Source organism: Dermacentor andersoni, chromosome 6, assembly GCF_023375885.2.
Source record: "Dermacentor andersoni chromosome 6, qqDerAnde1_hic_scaffold, whole genome shotgun sequence".
Lineage (NCBI taxonomy): Eukaryota > Metazoa > Arthropoda > Arachnida > Ixodida > Ixodidae > Dermacentor > Dermacentor andersoni.
Genome location: NC_092819.1, coordinates 78,588,142 through 78,603,107, shown reverse-complemented (window position 1 = coordinate 78,603,107; position 14,966 = coordinate 78,588,142). Strand labels below are relative to the sequence as shown.

Here is a 14,966-nt window from a genome sequence, read left to right as displayed (position 1 = left end):
TTAGTTCACCAATTTTGTTGACGCCGAAACGTGCTGCGCATCAGCAGATTCGGCGTTTCAACAGTTTTTTATCACCCTGTACACGGAATAACCAAGTTTACGAGGACTGGTCTAGCAAATGAGCAACGCTACCCGGTGTAATTTCACTCTGAAGAAATTACGAGTGACTGCATTTGATATTCGGGCACAAACTAAATCATGCTTTATTGTACTATTACGCGGGAACAGAGCTCTAACGAAGAATACAAGAGCGCATTGAAGTGGTTTTTTTTTTCTTTTTTGCCTGTTTGCAGCACAAACCAAGAACACATTCAAATGCTAAAACATGTCAACCACACTTTGGCTAACATTATATATTAAAATCGCTTCAGCTTGATCAGTTCATCATCAAGCATTGAAGTGGTAAAACGTGGAAAAAGTGTAAAAAGAAAAAAAAACTTATGTATATATAAAAAAAATTTAGCAGAGCGTGGTTTCGATCCACGGACCTCTGGGTTATGGGCCCAGCACGCTTCCACTGCGCCACTCTGCTGAGCACGGTTCGTGTAATGTGTAGCAGCAATATGATCGTGGAGCAGATATTGGTGCCACTTATGCAGCTCGCTCGTGTTCACGCGAGGACGACGTGAACCGGTCGCTAATGGCGTTCACCTGCCGCTGCGCCATTAGAAGAAAAAAAAAATAAAACAGAGGTTGCGGAAGCATATTACCAGCCTCGGCGAGCAACCTGTGACAGCTGTTCTTGTAATAAAGCTTCGTGCCCATGTTTACGGCTGTGACCTTGGCATCTATCCAGTAAAATTTTCCATGTTTTCTTTTTTTTTTTCTAACTATTGCCTTCAACTTGCACGTTTCGCGTAGGAATAGAGGATATGTCTAATTATAAATAACTGCCACTTAACTTCTGCCCACATAATTCTGCAACTGTCTTGAAGAAAGCATTGTTAGTTGGATTCTAAGAGGGTTCTTTTTTTTTTTTCACTAGCATAACATAGCAATGCTGAGCTGTCAGACTCCCCGAAAGGAAAATCTGCTAATCCACAGAATCAAGTTTACTATTACAAAGAGAACCTACATTTTCAAAAACAATATTTGATCAAATAAATAAAGGTTCTCCCTTGCTATTTCTACATATAGTAAGGGCGTTTGATTTAGGAAGTCATGATGCGGTGACTCATTCGAATAGAAAGCATACAATGTGCTTGATGTCGTTTTATCATATTTTCTGTTTATATATAGGTCAGCCGTCAAATGCATTCTGTATTTCTTTATGTCTACAGAGATCTCATGCGTGATTACTTCTATCGCCATAATTTCTTCCCCTTTTTCTTTGCGTTAAATCAATTCTTGGGCCTCGAAGCCGTAAAGAAGTACTGGAAAACCTATAGTCGGCCTAAATAATTTGCTCTCATACACTTTCTACAAAGCAGTTTTGGTTTCGTTTCACAGGAAGTGTATGTAACCATGTCGTGATGCAGAAGGTGGTCGCGTGGGAGCAGGACGTCACGAGGTTTGGGTGCTCGCCCCTACTCGCTCGACTTGTGTATAGGCTAATGACGTTCCCGTGTAACTGAAGATGCCTTTTCCTACACAGTTTCACAGCAGGTGAGCTGTTCAGAAAGCGGCTCGGCGATGCTCTCTGCTCGCTTCGTGATTGGTCGGACGGAAACAGCAGCATTGTCAACTGCTCTTTTAAATTATTATACGGTAACTCAAGCGGTACCAGTTAAGAGAGGAAATTAGATTCTAGGGTTCTACGTGCCTAAACCTCCATTCGATTGTGAGGCAACTCGTATAATGAGGGACTCCGGATCGATTTCGACCACCCGTGGAGTTCTTTAACGTACGCACGGTTCACGCGCGCTTTTGCGTTTCACCCCCATCGAAATGCGGCCACCGGGATTCGATCCCGCGACCTCGAGCTTATAGCAGCGCAACGCCATAGCCACAAAGCCACCACGTCGGGTGCACTACAACTTCGTAATAATGGTAGTGAAGGTGCGAAAACATTTAAGTGTATTGGGATTGTGTTCGGGTCGCATGCTTTAGATGGACAGAAATGTGTCACTCAGATCCAGCAAACAGCGACACCAGCTAACATGTTGGGTTGCGTTTCTTGCTGTGATCGTCGGTATGAATTGCCACTTAAATTGATTTATCACGCTGTTTTCGAAGCATGCGTGAATTAATGTCAAGTTGTGGGAAACCGCCATTTTCGAAGCTCTTTGAACGCTTCATAAGAGAGCAAACAGACTAGATGCGTGCTGCGGCTATTTGCAGGATCCATACGCGGAAATGCTTTCTACAGCAGAATAATCGTCCCGTCGAGATTCTCTTTGAATGCAGGGTATACGCATTCAAATATTTTTTCACGTGTGTCTACAAATTTGATAGCTGTTTCCATACTTACTCGTAAATGTAAACCGTGTTTAAAGGGGCACAACAGACAAATATTAAACCATTTTATGGTTATATGTTGTCAGAACTTTATTTCATTTTGTTTCTTGGCAAAGGCCTGATTATAGTAGGACGAAACAGAAAAATTAAGCTTGCATTTTTTTTTTAAATTTTGGGACGCGATACAGCACCTGCACATAGCTGTGACGTCGTGAATATTAAACTATTTCCTCGCATTTGGGTCTTTGTGGTTCAGTAAAGCTTATTGTGATTCGCTAATTTCAGTCTATTACTCGTTTAGAATAGAATGCAGTCCTTCTTTACTGATAAAAAATAAGTTAGGTCCTAGGATACACGACGTCACAGAAAAGTATGCGCACTTGCAGAGGAAGAAAGCAGGTATACAGGATCACTAAGGCGACAAAATGTCGAGAAAGTGTGCAAGGTCGTCCCGGGTTGCCCTAGGCCTATGCTAATATATAACCTGGTTCCCATTCACAAGTGTGGTATCAACACGCTAGAAAACGTGTAGCGGAAAGTGGTTAGATTTATTTTAAACTGTTATCAACTCCCGGACAGCCCGACAGAATTGTTATGTCGTGCAGGAGGATAAACAAGCAAGGAGGAAAGGCCAACCAGACGCACGTCCGGTTTGCTACCCTACACAGTTGGTCATGTGATTTACGGTTTAAGGGAAGAAAGAAGGAGAGGGAAGGAAGAAGGAACTATCGGTGCGAGTACATGCGGATCTACATAACTTCACGCCTATTATCAGTCTCGGATGCCAGTCGCTTTCATGAAATGTAACAGTGCCCGCGTGGCTTTGTAAGCCTGCGATGCATGAGACCATGGTCCGAGAATCTTGGTTTCTGAAAATGGTCTGTTATCTAATCGGTTTAACACCTTCTGAAGGATGTCGAGTTCATTGTAATATAGACCACAAAAACACAACACGTGCTCAATCGTTTCTTCACTGTTACACGAGTCACAGATCGGAGTGTCGGACATTCCAATAAGGAATGAGTAGGCTTTCGTAAAAGCCACTCCTAACCAGAGGCGGCACAGTAAATATGCATCGCGTCGGGAGAAGTTCGATGAAGCCTGCAGCTTCAATGTAGAATCCAACCGGTGAAGACGGCAGTTGGAGAAAATCGGGGTGTTCCACAAAGCTTCAATCTTGGTTTAAGCAAGTAAAGAAAGACCCCCCGCAGAATCTGCCCTTAATAAAGGCATAGGAAGTATCAGGGTTTCTTTATGAGCTGACCGGGCGGCATAGCGAGCAACGTCATTTCTAACAATGCCACAGTGCCCCGGAAACCATTGGAAGATGATGACAGGTCCGTTTATGAGGGCTTGATGGCGAATCTTTCTGGTCTCAAACACCAGTCTGTCATGGGTCTTGTGTCGTAAGGCTGACTGCAGGCTTTGAAGAGCTGCCTTGTCGTGCAGCATTACTTACACTCTAAAGTCTTGCTAAAGTTAATCGCCTAAACTTTTCATATTTGATACTGCACAAGTGCTTTGAGATACACACACAGGATACGTTTAAACTAAGAAAACAATACAAACGTAGACGTCAGGAGCATGATCTCACACTACAAGAATATTCGTGCAAAAACAACACATTTTATTATTATTCTTTAGATCCATACGTGAATTGAATGGTATCGACTAAGTTATAGTAAAACAGCATACAAAAGACGACTCTCTAGAACTAGTACAAGAACAGCTTAGTTTACATGTACTGATGAGCTTGTAATCGTATCGTATTTATGTCTTTCCTATCCTTGTTTATGAATTTTTCCTAATGACGTACCTCTAATTATTATATTTGCGCTTACTGTTGTATTTATTCTCCGATTTAGAAAGTTGTTTACGTCTGTACTTATGCGAACTTCTACGCTAACACTAGTACTACGGATTATGCATGCCTTCTCTTCCTTCTTTTCTGTTTGCATTTTAGCCAACTGTTTTCTTACTTGCCATGATTATTGCGTTTATGTGTACGCTATTTCAAAGCCCCACTTTTGTAATAACCACGCCAAAGGATTACCGTATGAAGAATTAATTAAATAAACTAATGACAAAAAAAATGTAGCAGAGCGTGGTTTCGATCCACGGACCTCTGGGTTATGGGCCCAGCACGCTTCCACTGCGCCACTCTGCTGAGCGGAGTCCGCATGAATTCTAGTAGCTGTTTGATCACTGAGCACATAGGGGTATCGCGATACACACTGTCAGGGGCTTGTTTGATACTTTAGACGTGTAATTTACTAATACGGCCAAACTAATATTTTTCAAAGAGTTTCTAATGAGAAAGACTAACTGAGTTGTACCGCTAAATTATTATTTACAGCATTTTTTTTTCCCGTGAGACGTCCTTGAGCTCATTCAGGAGGGTGGGGGGGGGGAGGGGGTCGTAGAACCTCACTAGTTGCATTTCAAGTTGGCATGCAAGCTTTGAAATGTGTGAATAAATGTCACTTGTATATTCGCTTACGTCATTTCTGTGCCCTAGTGCCCGTACAACATTCAGTTACAAACACAAGACGTTTCATGTAACCCACTGCTGCTACCTTTTTTGCGTTTATTAGGCCGAAAAGGATTTGTCATTAACAAAGGAAAATTAGGCGAAACTTTCATGTTTTGGATTTCGCGTTGTCATCACAACGCCGCCAGTTCATCGTGACATCACGGATTTCTTTTGTCACTTCTTTTTATTAGGAGCGTTTAGCGCGCAGGAGAACGTGTCGAATTTAGCTATACATTATTGAGTGAGCAGACGCGTCAAAACCCACGACGTGACGGCATGCTTAGTGTGGGAAATTTCAGGGTGGTATTGCCGCCAGTTTGGTGTGAATGGTTACGGGCGGCTCGGCACACCAGCAGAAGCAAGTTTGGTGCGTGCGTCGTGTCTTGTGCGTTTGGGTGTGGCGTGTTGCCCACTGACGTCAAATGCCGCACCTCTGCGGGGGGTTTCTATAGTGCTTGAATACTTCCTTTATTTGACAAGGGCATAACCAGGTTAAGTTAAGCGCAGACAGTGGCGTGAAGTGCTGCCTGCTGAAGTCAAGTGCCGCCCCTTTGAGTTGTCTATCGAGTCATCCGAAGGAATGGATCTGTGCTCTCGAGGCGAAGATGACCTCCTCGCCCACCAGAGAGACGCGTTTTTAAAAGAATACAGAGGGCTTGCGCCCTGAGGAGGACAACGAATTCGCCGCCTAAGGAACTAGGGACATTTTAGGGGCGCTGATGCTATACAAGCGGCACCGCCATGTGCATGCTCTTTTCTCGAATTCTTCCTTCACTCAACACATGAAATAATTGTTAAGTTTCCGCAAAAGCTGAGTCTCGTCTCTGCCCGGCCATCTGGTCTTTTGACGCCTATGGCAGTTAAAACCCCACCACTCACGCGTGGATGGAGGGGCTTTAATGACAGTCATCCCTCGGTTATCATCAGTCGCTAATCATGCACATCGTATAACGTCGAACGACAAAGGCAAGGTAAGAGGGTCCGACGTCGTAACAACATATGATACCTATATACGAGCTTGGTGTAAATCACTTAAATATGTGTGACGTTGTCTAATATTCAAATTCACTTTATTTCAACACCATTGATGTCGAGGTGCTGAAGTGTTAAGACTGCGAATATGGCATGGCTACAGCTTTTCTATATTGTGGTGGGGCTTGACGTAGACAAAAAAAAAAACAGCGCGAAAGGTAACATTTATATAAGCGATTTGTAGATATTGTAGATATTTATGGAAGTGCGTTCCATAATATGGCATCGCTGAACGCCACGATTCTCTGTCCATATACATTGTGGCATGGTGGTAAGTTAATAAAGTTGTTAGTAGCTGCCCTCGTGTTTCGTGCTGGAAAATTAAATATTGTGATGGGTAGTGGGTTATTAAAACATATTGTTGCATTAACTGCCTGAGCAACTTTCACTTTATACGCCTCACTGAACGACAGAACACGAAGCAATTGAAACGGAGGTTTACTTGGATCAGTATATTTAGAAAACGTAACTGTTCGTAACGCCCGTTTTTGGGGACCGACGACAGGTTCTACATAGGCTTTGTACGTATACTGCCCCAAGGCTCTGTATAAAAGCAAATTGTCCGTGAAACATGGAGGTCAAAACAATGACGGGCTTTTAACCATACATGACAACTATGCGCCAGTTTTGAACATACATTACCGATTTGATATTTGCGGAGCATATCCAATTCAAACGAAACTCCTATATACTTGTAGCGGCATACTCTGCTCAACCGGACATTATTCAAAAATACAGACAGGGAGTCACAATTCGTTTACTTCCTCCTGGAATGGAAGACTACAAAATTGGTTTTGTCGATGTGAAGTGTAAGCTGATTCTGCATGAACCATTTCACGACACGATCGAGTTCTGTATTTATTTTGCCCTTTATTTATTCTGCCAATTATTTTCTCAATAGTGTCCCCCACAAAATTAAAGCGGTAACATTCGTGTATAATGAAACTTCAGAGCACGTTAACACCGCCGGAAGATCGTTGAGGTATAGGGAGAAGAAGACGGGCCCGAAGACTGAGCTTTGCGGAACGCCCATCGAAACACTAGCTGGGGCTTACATAAAGCTGTTAATTACAACATACTGCTTCTGCTCCGAGAGATAACTATTTAGCAGAGCCAATATTCTCCCCTTAAAACCGTAAGTATACACTTTCTGCAATAATATGATATGATTAACCGTATCAAATGTTTTTTCAATTATATAAATACAACAACAGAAATCTTAATATCACGTAATGCTGTATTAATCAATTGTGTAAGTGCAAGAACTGCAGATGATGTGGATCTATGAGGACGAAGCTCATGCTGGCTAGGAAAAATAATATTATGTTTGCCTAAAAATTCCTGCCCCAATGCGTGTACAAATTATTTTCTCAAACAAAATATTAAATATGCTCTGAACAGATACTGGTCTATATAATTGCTGGGGGCAGAAAGATCTCTTTCCTTATAAATTGGCACTTCTTTTGCTACTTTGAGGGCGTCAGTGTATTTTTCCGCTTACAAGGAGCGATTAAACACATGCAACAGATGAATACCTAATATATCTTTATTATCTTTCAATAACCCGAAGGGAATGCCGCCTTATTCACAGAAAGGTTTTTCACTACCGTTACAACATCCACCTACTCTATATCATGCGTCGCGAAGCTATCACTAACAGCTTGTATGGAGGGTTCATGAGCGGGAGGAAACTGCGCTGATTTCACGTGACAGCCCCACGTTGGAAAAGTAGTCACTAAAAGCATCTGCTGCAGCTTGACCAACTAGTTCGGGCAATACAGGCTGGTTTGACCGATTGCCGATTACATCATTTGCAATAGTCCATATTTTGTGTGTGTTTCCGTCGCCCCGCTGTACCATCGAGGAGTAATATCGTTTTGTTTTTTTCTGTTTCCGCAGGAGAGAAACTGATTTATTCCTGAAGCATTTAACTCGGCTCAAGTAATAGGAGTTAGGCCTGTGTTCCTCCCATTTGTCCTACCACTTATCTTTTTCTTTCAACACAAATACAATTTCATCTGTCATCCAGGGACAGAGGGGCTTACTGTAATTGTTACGCGTTATCTGGATTCTACTCTAGATTAATCAGATTTCTAAGGGTTTCTTCAAATTTCAGATATTCAATGTCAACGTCACTGTCATACAAAACGTAAAAATCAGTTTGCTCAAGGTGTCTGCGAAGCAGATCATAATCAACGTTCGTAAGCATACGTTCAACGGACGACTTCAGCCTGGGTGGATTGGTTTGTATAATAAGAAAAATAGGTAAATCATGAGCTATTACATCAGAGTAAGTTCCAGCACACACCCCAGTATCTATATTGCATAGAGCGTGATCTAATAAGATGCTAGACGTGTCAGTAAGGTGAGTAGGCTCCATGAGAAGATTGGCTAAGCCAAATGACTGGAGAAGTAGCGTATAACTGTATTGCGCATCACAAGCTAAATCAATATTAAAATCACCAACCATAACGATATTAGTACCAGATCTTCGAGATAGTTCTCCCAAAGTAAACTCAAGCCGGCTCAGGAAAGGCGCCATTAACGAGTTAGGAGGTCGGTAAACCACACCAACAATTGTTGCTTGCACCGCATTCCACGGCGGTTATTCACTACGGGGCATTGACCAAGAAGCCGGCGGTTAAAGGTATAGAAGGGAGAGAGAACTTAGGAGAAAGTTAGGCAGGGTAAGGCAGGAGTCGTGCAAATGATACGGAAATAAATAACTTTGAGAGAGATTGAGTTGGAATTGCTTCGGTCCCGCAAATTGAAAACATTGGCGTGAGTTTCTTATTCCGCGATTGTCGTTGAAATTTCAGGAACGCTCTCTGGAACTGAAGTACAAGGCGCATGATTTATCCAAAGGAATCTGAATCCACACCTGCAAAATGGTTCCATTTCACTGCTAAACATTTTCCAGCGTTGGTGTTGCCATGGAAGCTACCATAGTATCGCTGACTTCGTTGCGAAGAAAGGGGGTCGCCGTTCAAGGCCACGTGTGCGCCTCGTTCCCAAAAGACAGGACGCGTTTAAAAATAGCTGAAGATGGCGTTCAGCCGAGCAGTCGTGGCCGAGTGGTTAAGGCGATGGACTAGAAATCCATTGGGGTCTCCCCGCACAGGTTCGAATCCTGTCGACTGCGCAGCGTTCGGTTTTTGTTTTTGTTGTTACGTATTTGATTAATTATATGGAGGAGGTTCTGGGAGTGATCCGGAAAGCAGCGGATTAAAGAAAAATGAATATCCCTTAGTATTGCTGCAGGCTGCGTTTGAGTTCGCATAACGAAACTTAGTTATTGAGAGTATGGTGTGTCGTGTTAGTTTACGCTTTTATGACAAATCCTCTTTTTTTCATCACAAAATTAGCAAGAATAGCTGTAGACATGGAAAGGCTTTGCACCTTGGGGCCAGAAATATTGCAGAGACGCAGAATACATTTCGAGGACAGTGGTTTTCGCGATTTAAATAATGAAAGTCAGTAGCGCGCCATTGTTGCTAAAGAGAATTGCTACGTACGTTTACCCCACTTAAATACGCCTGATTCCTTGGTCGATTGTTAAGGACCGCATATAGTATATAGCGTAGTATTTGCTTCGGTAGGATTTACGTAATGAACTATATAAATCAGGTAATATTTAGCTTTTACTCCCCCAAAACACGGTGTGCTTATTTCGCATTTTATTTCCAACAAAAAATTAGTTTTCTTATTCTGCGAGTAACTTATCGCGTGAAGCATACTATTTTCTTTTCGTCTTTTTCTTTTTGGCAGTGAGTATATAGTTCACTAACATTGTTGATGCTGAAACATGCTGCGTACCTGCAGATTCTGCGTTTCAACGCTGCTGCATCACCCTGTACACGAAATAACAATGTTTACGAGAACCGGTCCAGGAAATGCGCAATGCCACCCGGTGTAATTTCACTCTGAAGAAATTACGAGCGACTGCATTTGATATTCCGGCACAAATTGAATGATGCTTTATTGTACTATTAAGCGGTTAGAGAACTCAAATGAACAATGCAGGAGAGTACTACAGTGGGAAAACCTGGAGGAAGTGTAAAAAAAAGAAAATATATATAAAAAAAATTAGCAGAGCGTGGTTTCGATCCACGGACCTCTGGGTTATGGGCCCAGCACGCTTCCACTGCGCCACTCTCTGAGCACGGCTCGTGTGTTATGTAGCTGCAGTTTGATCGTGGAGCAGACATTGGTGTGTCTCATGTGGATCGCTCATGTTCACGCCAGGAAGACGTGAAAAGATCGCTAATGGCGTTCGCCTGCCGTTTCTCTATTAGGAGAAAAAAAAAAACATAAAGAACACTACGAAGGAAGATTCGCAGCCTCGTCGAGTAACCTGTGACAGCTGTTCCTGTGATATAGCTAAACGGCCATGTTTTACAGACTGTGATCTCGGCATCACCGCAGTTAAATTTGTCGCGTTTCTTGCATACTTTCTTTTAAATTGTCGCCTCTATCCTGCTCATGTCCCGTAGAAATAAAGAATATCTTTGGTATTCAGAAACTATCACCTAATAGCTGTCCACATATTCTGTAATCCACTTCAATAAAATATTATTAGGCAGATTCGAAGAGGTCGTTTTCGCCCCTAGCACAAGATAACGATGCCAAGATTCAATACAGTGTTTGCCATAGCTCGTTGGTTGCACATTGCACAATTGATTTCCAGCAGAACGTATTGACACGAACACAAAGAGACGATGACACACGCAGTGTGTGTCGTTGACGCTTTCTGATCGTGTAAGTACGTTCTGCTGGAAACTAATTGTGCAATGTCAAGATGTGAGACCTCCTGAAAAAAAAGATATAATCCTAAAAAACATTACATTTCCCGAAAAAAGTATTTGAAAAAAATATTGAATCATTGTACTCATTGTATTTGTACATTTAGTGAAGGCGTTTGATTTAGTGAATCATTATACTGTGATTCATTCGTGTAGAAACATTGACCTCAAGTAAAGAATGCGGTGTGAGCAATGTCTGTGTCACTGTGATTTTTTTTATTTGTCAGCAATTCGGCCATCAAACGCATTCCGTATTTGTTTATGACTGCATATCCGATAGGGCATTACCCTGATAGGTTTCGGAGCAGCCTATTCAAGGAATGCGCAAATGAGGTTAGGCATCTCTTCTTTTGTGCGCGATATGATATTACTGGACCTTGAAACCTTTAAAAAACACCGGCAAACCTGAGAGCGTCCTAAATAATTTACTGCAATGAATTCTCTACAAACCAGTTTCGGTTTCGTTTCCCGGGAGAGGAACATGTCTCGCGACGTCATAATACAGAATGTGGTCACGTGGGAGCAGGACCATCTCGAGATTTGGACTTTCGCCTCGGCTGGCTCGGTGTGTGATGGCCAATGACGTTCCGATGACAGCTAAAGTCTCTTTATCGATGACCACACCATATGAACTCGTAGGTCGACGATGCGATTAGCACGCTTCGTGATTGGTCAGAAGTAAATAGCAACATTGTTTCGGTGTCTTAAAGTGTTGCAGTAGTAACTCGAGCTCTTCCGCATCGCAAAAATTCGTTATAATGGTACAGAAATTGCAAAAACATGTAAATATCATGAAATTATGTTGTAATCCATGCTTTAGATGGACAGAAAAGTGTCACATCCGGACGAGCTAACGTGTTGGGTGGCGTTTCTTCCTGGGATCGTCCTTATGAATTGCCAGTTAAATCGATATATCACGCCGTTTTCGAAGCATGCATGAATTAATGTCACGCTGCGAGGACTGCCATTTTCGAAGCTGTCCAAACACTTGCAACGCTTCAATAGAGAGAAAACAGATTGGCTGCATGCTGCAGCTACTTGCAGGATCCATACGCGTAAATATCTTCTACAGCAAAATCATCGTCACGTCGGGCTTCTCGTCGAATGCAGATTATATGCATTCAAACATTTTGTCCACGTGTGCATAAAAATTTGAGAACTATTTTCATACCTATCCGTAATTTCTAATCCGTCTTCTTAAAGAGGCACCGAAGAGAAACAGCAAACCAGTTTAGAGTTACAGAATATTTTGTCAAAACTTTATCTGAGTTAACTTCGTGGTGAAAATTGCATTACTAGAAAAGAAAATGAAGTAGATACCTCCATATTTTTTTAATTTCGCGCCAGAATTACAGCACTATTGGTGCGGAGACTTCAAGGCGGCGTTCCCATCAGCCTGTCCTTGTTGCGCTTATGTAGTAAGGCATCACGGCTCCCGAACAAAAGCTGATATGCGCATATGCACAAAAAGAATGCATTAAAGAACAGGTGTAGAACGTCACTTCAGTGTGAAAAATGTAGAGGTAGTGTACAAAGAATCGTAAAAAGAAAACAAAAGAAACCGTAGTGGAGCGATGTTTCGATCTCCGGACATCTGGGTTATGGGCCCAGCATGCTTCCACTGTGACAGTCGGCTAGGTATATGCTGCGTGCAACATCTGGTTGATATTCGATTGTATAGAGCACATACCCACATACCGCTGTCGCTTATGCACGCTTCTCAGGTATAATGCGGACGGGTAATTTACTAATACAGCTAAATTTTATTTTTCTCTTTAGTGTCCCTACTGAGAGAAGCTAAAGAGAAAGGCTAAACAAGTTGGACCGTTAAGTTATTATTCAAGAACACTGCTTCCGTTCGTTTAGTTGCAAAAGGTATGTAGTTAATAAAAATAAATGAAAGCAACGCTTTGTTATATTGAATTTCGCGTCGTGACCGCAGCATCGCCACTTCTTCTTATTTGGCGCGTTTTAGCGCGCAGGACACGTTCTCGAATTTCGCTATGCGCTTAGTCTTTGGTATGGATACAATCTAGAAAAGACTGCAGTGGATGAACAGGAAGAAAGAAAAAAGTAACTCGATCGACCCATTAGAGCAAGCCATGACAACCGCAACGACTTCTGCGAAGCGTGTCGGTACTCGTTATGTTGGAATGAATGCTTTAGATGGAGAGAAAAGTGTCACTCAGATCCGGACCAGCTAACCTATCGGGTTGAGCGCTCGCGTTGTCTAGTTTTTGTGGATCGTCCTTTCCGCGCAATGCTTCCAGTGTAACTATGTTTTACCAACCAGCCCAAGCCTATACTCTTCTGAAGTTGAAGATCAGTCCAAGCGTAACAAAAATCTAAGCTTCCGCTGTATTCCTGATTGCCGTGAATCCTGGGAAGAACGTGAGAGGCAGATTAGACGCTTTTAAAAGGACGCGCATCGCCCACAGCCTGACTGAGCGATTGAATGCACCCACCGCATGGGCCCCTTTTGACGTCATAGATGCGGCCCAATAGCCGAATAATCGTTCAATCTCCTAGCACGAAGTTCAAAAATGATGTACTGCCTTTGAGAAGGAAAGTGATGATGATGATGATGATGATGATGATGATGATGATGATGATGATATGTAGTGTTTATTGGTACAAGGGCCAAGTGTGTGAGAAGGAAAGTGAAAGAAAAAGAAGTGGCTGTTTCGCCCGAAAGTCGAAGCACTGATTGTGATGGCAAATTAGTGGATAGCTATACGAACCACGGATAGTGGTTTTCAAAGCGAACTTCAATTATTTCATCTAGTAACTAAGCCCTTTTCTTGACATTCTTCTAGATGGGTTTAGTATTCGAAGAGTAGAAAGTGCCTGGAACACGCTTATCAGCATGGTAAACCTTTATTCTGTTCCGTCGGAAATATATTACTGCTCCTATACAATTAACTGTATTCCGAACGCTACCCGTTGTGGTGTAGCCGTAACTGTATAACCGGCTTTCTGACAGGAAGAAACTACTTTTTGATCCGCTAAACACTCTCCTAACAACAATCTGGCGTGACTGGAGAATGTCCGGAGCAAGCATCCCTGCGCTACAATTTGCCTCCATGACGCCAGGGTTTACACGAAACGCATTACATTTCGCAATGTAAATGTCACTTCGAGCTATGGTACTTTAAAGATAACGGCAATTCAATGATATGACTGTCAATTTACCTTTTTCAAGTCCAAATAGTGATTTACGGACGAACGATTCTTACGCCTTTTAATTGTTGCTTGCACATCATTACACGGCGCTTATCCACTACGGGCCAATTGGTCTAGAAGCCGGCGGTTAATGTTAAGAAGGGAGAGAGAACTTAGGCGAAAGTTAGGCAGGGTAAAGCAGAAGCTGTGCAAACGATACGGAAATGAATGCCTTTTAGAAAGATTGAGTTGAAATTGCTTCGGCCCGCAAATTGAAAACTTTGGCATGAGTTTCTTATTCCGTGATTGTCGTTGAAATTTCACGAACGCTCTCTGGAACTGAAGTAGAAGGCGCATGCTTTATCTAACGGAATCTGCATACACACCTGCAAAATGGCTCCATTTCACTGCCAAATATTTTCCTGCGTTGGTATTGCCATGAAAGCAACGTTAGTATTGCTGGCTTCGTTGCGGACAAAAGGGGTCGCCGTGGAAGGCCACGTGTTCGCCTCGTTCCCCGAAGACACCACGCGTTTAAAAATAACTGAAGATGGTTGTCAGCCGTGCAGTCGTGGCAGAGTGGTTAAGGCGATGGACTAGAAATCCATTGGGGTCTCCCCGCACAGGTTCGAATCCTGTCGACTGCGCAGTGCTTGTTTTTCATTTTTTGCTATATCTTTCATTAATTATCTGCTTTTCGGAGGGATCTAGAAAGTAGCGGATTAAAGAAAAACGATAACCCCGTAGTACTGTTACAGGTAGCGTATTATTTGGCATGAACATACCTAGCTATAAGAAGTCCGGTGCGGCGTGTTACTTTCAGCTGCACTATAATAAGAAACCTTACTTTCTTTTCATTTTCTTCCCACTAAATTAGGGAGAATAGCCGTAGACAGGGAAAGGCTTTGCACCTTGGGGGCAGAAATATTGGAGAGAGGCAGAACACATTTCGAGAACCATGGTTTTTGCGATTTTTATAATGGAAGTATGTAGGTAGCGCCATTGTGATAAAAGACAATTGAAACGTACGTCTGACACAC

General features: G+C 42.5%; 4 non-coding genes across 4 annotated transcripts; 2 read left to right on the top strand and 2 right to left on the bottom strand.

Moving 5' to 3' along the window:
• Window positions 1–460: 460 nt before the first annotated feature.
• Window positions 461–532, bottom strand: TRNAM-CAU (transfer RNA methionine (anticodon CAU)). The gene has a single exon. It is a non-coding gene; the product is annotated as a tRNA-Met (tRNA).
• Window positions 533–4,492: 3,960 nt separating this feature from the next.
• Window positions 4,493–4,564, bottom strand: TRNAM-CAU (transfer RNA methionine (anticodon CAU)). Its single transcript has one exon. It is a non-coding gene; the product is annotated as a tRNA-Met (tRNA).
• A 4,458-nt stretch (window positions 4,565–9,022) lies between these two features.
• On the top strand, window positions 9,023–9,104 carry TRNAS-AGA (transfer RNA serine (anticodon AGA)). Its single transcript has one exon. It is a non-coding gene; the product is annotated as a tRNA-Ser (tRNA).
• Window positions 9,105–14,491: 5,387 nt separating this feature from the next.
• On the top strand, window positions 14,492–14,573 carry TRNAS-AGA (transfer RNA serine (anticodon AGA)). The gene has a single exon. It is a non-coding gene; the product is annotated as a tRNA-Ser (tRNA).
• Window positions 14,574–14,966: the final 393 nt, after the last annotated feature.